Genomic DNA, 3683 nt, shown 5'->3' with positions numbered 1-3683 from the left:
TTAATAATACGTTGTTCGAAAAAAAAATTCATTTTTGACCCCACAGTTCAAACTGTCTAAGTCCGCTCCTATCTGGCTACACGTACATAAAGATTTACATAATGGATCACATAATATCATATAGCACTTTACCATTTGTCAGTTTAAAATACAATCAACTTTTTCATTAAATCTTTTCCCTCCACATTATATTATGTAATCCATTACGTATATTTTTTATATACAAATAAGAATCCTCAATTGGAGGCTGGCCCCGTCTGGACCAAAAAAGTTCTATAACAGGGAGTTGCGATGACCGAGTTTGTCTAAGATGCCAGATGGTTCACTCTCAAAATAATTAATCTTGTTCAACAGAGCAAGAAAAGTATAATTATAGCCATTGTTATGCCACATTACTTTCAGTAGTTTGTGATTTTCGGGACTTCTGTTGCATTAGCATACGATGTTTTCAAGTTAAAAAAGGCTATCTACCCTAAAAACCTGAGTCAAATAAACATACTTTTACTAAACAGCCCACCAGTAAACATCAAAAATTTCAACTCCGAAGTTTACAAACAGATTATACTAAAAAAAAAACCGGTAGATCAGTCAACTCCAATACGTATGCCATATGTATCAACCTTGGACCGCCATATCAGAGAAAAAAAGGATGTGCAGAAAATCAATCCATCGTCACAAAATCATTTCTCAATACTCAATAAATCAACCATGCCCCCAGCAACATAAACCCGGTAAAAAGAAGAAAATAGAGACATTCATAACAAATGACTTGGCATAGAAAAGACAGAAATTTGCAACTAAATTTTTAACTTAAGAAGTTGGAAGCAAGGAACAGTATATTACTTCGAGGCACTGCCTTTCCAGTACTCAACATAATTGCATAACCAAGTTTAAGCCTCAAAAAGGATCCTACTCTACAAGCTAAAAAGGCGACCATAATTATCCCTTGCAGATGAAACCGTCCCAGCTGAGATGCAACGGAGAAAATAAAAACATAAATACCACAAAGTACTGGTATCTATTTATGTACGTACTCAAGGAGAGTGCTTGATCAGAAGACCAGTTCAAGAGAAACTCCACAAGCAGTTCAGTGCATGGATTGGCAAGGTGATCGTGGTCGAACAGGGGTCTTCGACGGGCTTACCCTGCAAAAATGCAAATGATCAAGAGATTAGGCACTTTACGATAAAAGAAGCATATAGTGAATGGATCCAGTAATAAACAGCGGAAATCAACCTTATCGGCAGTGATCCTAAGACTGCACCACTGCAGTTAAGAGCCGCAATAGCACTCTCAGCCTGCAAAGGGAAAAATAAATAAATAAATAAATAAAATTAAAAAAAATTATATATATATAATCACCATATTGATTCGAATCATACGTCCAAAAAAAAGTTAAGGGACTCTCCATCTCCACCTCCCCAAGACGAAAGAAGAGAAAAAGTCATCCAAGTTTAGACACCTCAAACAAGATTTTGACATAATGGTGATTCATAATACAGCTTGATTATCACCCAAAGGGAGAAGGACTGTATGATGTAGATGATATAAAGTTACAAAGAAAACTTGCTTTACATAAGCATCTAATTTCTGCATGTAAAATATGAAAATGTTGATTGATTATCAATTTTGTCGACATCAAACTAATGATTGATGATGAATTACTTAGTTAAATCGTTAAACCCATCTTGTACAGATTTTATTGTCATGCAAAAAAGAAGAAAAAATTATCACGCATTGCAGCTTAGGCAAGAGAAACGCAGTTCATCATTGTGAGTGATGCCTAAGCACTAATAGCAAATAGAAAACAAAAGTTGTTTCTTTTGCAACTCAAGTCTTCCAAACATGCTTCACATAATCTAGCTGCAGAACACGAGCTTGTTGCAGCATGACTGGACCTCAAATGTCATTTCATATGCAATACGCAAGATGTAATATTTCCTATCAAGTTTGAAAATTTCCATGATTGCGGATCAGAACAAAGACCGAACGAGAAGTCAGGAATTAATGTGTCTTGAAGGAGTATAAAAGGATAACTGGCGAATCATTTGTCCTTTCATCAAACATTAAGGGGCTATTCTCTTCGTGTTTTAGTTTTTAGTTATAAGTTGTGAATTCATTTTGGATTTTGTGTTTTGAGTATCCATTTTGAGATTGCTAAAAATGCATTTTTTTTGTCATTTTGAAAAATTGTTTAAAAAAAAAAAAAAGATAAACAAGAAAAAGAAAAATGCATTTACTTTCTAATTTTGAAAAACTGATTATCCAATATATATATTGTTCTTTTACTTTTAAGAAAAAGAAAAGTGGCTGCCAGCTCTACGTAAGATAGCCAAAGTACAGTTGAGCAATAAACATGATTTATTTGCTTACATTCCAGGTGGACTTTTTACAGTAGCAGGACTCTCTTTTGTCTGTTTGAACTCTTGAGCAGGAGCTTCCATTGGTATCTTATATAAGATTAAGGCTACTTTTCGGCCCTTCCTCTGTTTTTGAGCTTTTAGGTCTCTGGTCAATCAGTGGTTGCATTAAGAGTAAAGGTGGAATTCATTGCGATCTTGGGCATCGCCAAAGAACGGAAGAAGCGATGATGGGAATCTTGTACTAATGAAGCAGGAAGACCGATCTATTTCATTATCCCACACTCTTTTAGATGAATAAGAAGCCAATGAAGCATCTGTAGAAGTCTAAGGATTGTTTTGAAATGTTTCCGATATACGAGTGGTTTTTTTACATAAGAAAAAGAGAGAACCATTGGTCAACCAAGTACAAATAAAAGAGTCCTCGTAAGGTGCCCCACTGAGCAATAAGAAGGTTTTATTAAGATTAGTCAAAATTTCATCTAGATAAATAATGCTTAAAGGCTAATCGAAATCCTAATCCTAACTCAAAGGAAGAGGGGATTGCTGAAAGGGACCGATAGAAAGAAAGGACGGGGGGGGGGGGGGGGGGGAGGGGATAACAATTGGAATTTCACTTCAATTGGGACAATTGGAGAGAAAAGAGAACCACAGAAAAAAGCAGCTGAAGTTAGATATAGAAGACACGGCAATTGGGTGAGAATTATAGAACAATTAAATTTTGTTTTGGAGGTCAAACAATGCGGCTGCCCGGGAATTGATCATACATACACAGAAAACGACAGCCTAGTTGAAGAGAAAATTGGTCCCTTTTTGGAGTCGATAAAAGTAGCCACTTTGGGAATGTTATATACATAGAAGAAGACAACCAACTGAAAATTAGAAACAAATTGGCGGTGTCGTTGGAGTAAACAAGGTGGCTCCTTGGGAAGAGACACACATACACGTTCGGAAGCGAAAAAAAAGTGGAGATTTAATTACGTTCAGTCAATTTTTCGGTGATGTCTTTCCAATTTTACGTGTTTAATCCCAACAATATGCTAAACTAATTTTTCTCATGTATTGGATGAAGATGAAACCCGTTGTTATTTATTTTTAATTCGGTACACATGGCTTAGTTGAATTCTTGCAATTATTGATTAATCTTGTATGCTTAATTTCATTATTTGATTGTTTGATCACCAATTAAATATATGGTTGCTTGTTGTAGTGCTGGAAAGCTCGCAATAGGTTTAGATCACTGCATGATTAACATACGTGCAATAAATTTTAGGAATAAAATTTATCACGTGTGTAATCTTTGAGATAATTATGAAATTGAAT

General features: G+C 35.3%; 1 long non-coding RNA gene across 1 annotated transcript; it reads right to left on the bottom strand.

Annotated features, from left to right (window-relative positions):
* Positions 1-746: 746 nt before the first annotated feature.
* On the bottom strand, positions 747-1313 carry LOC111388248. Its single transcript, XR_002701537.1, has 2 exons — positions 1237-1313; positions 747-1145 (listed from the first exon to the last, which is right to left on the bottom strand). It is a non-coding gene; the product is annotated as an uncharacterized LOC111388248 (long non-coding RNA).
* Positions 1314-3683: the final 2370 nt, after the last annotated feature.

This window comes from Olea europaea, unplaced genomic scaffold (assembly GCF_002742605.1).
Source record: "Olea europaea var. sylvestris unplaced genomic scaffold, O_europaea_v1 scaffold4768, whole genome shotgun sequence".
In the NCBI taxonomy this organism is placed as follows: domain Eukaryota; kingdom Viridiplantae; phylum Streptophyta; class Magnoliopsida; order Lamiales; family Oleaceae; genus Olea; species Olea europaea.
This window is presented reverse-complemented; position numbering and strand designations above follow the sequence as displayed.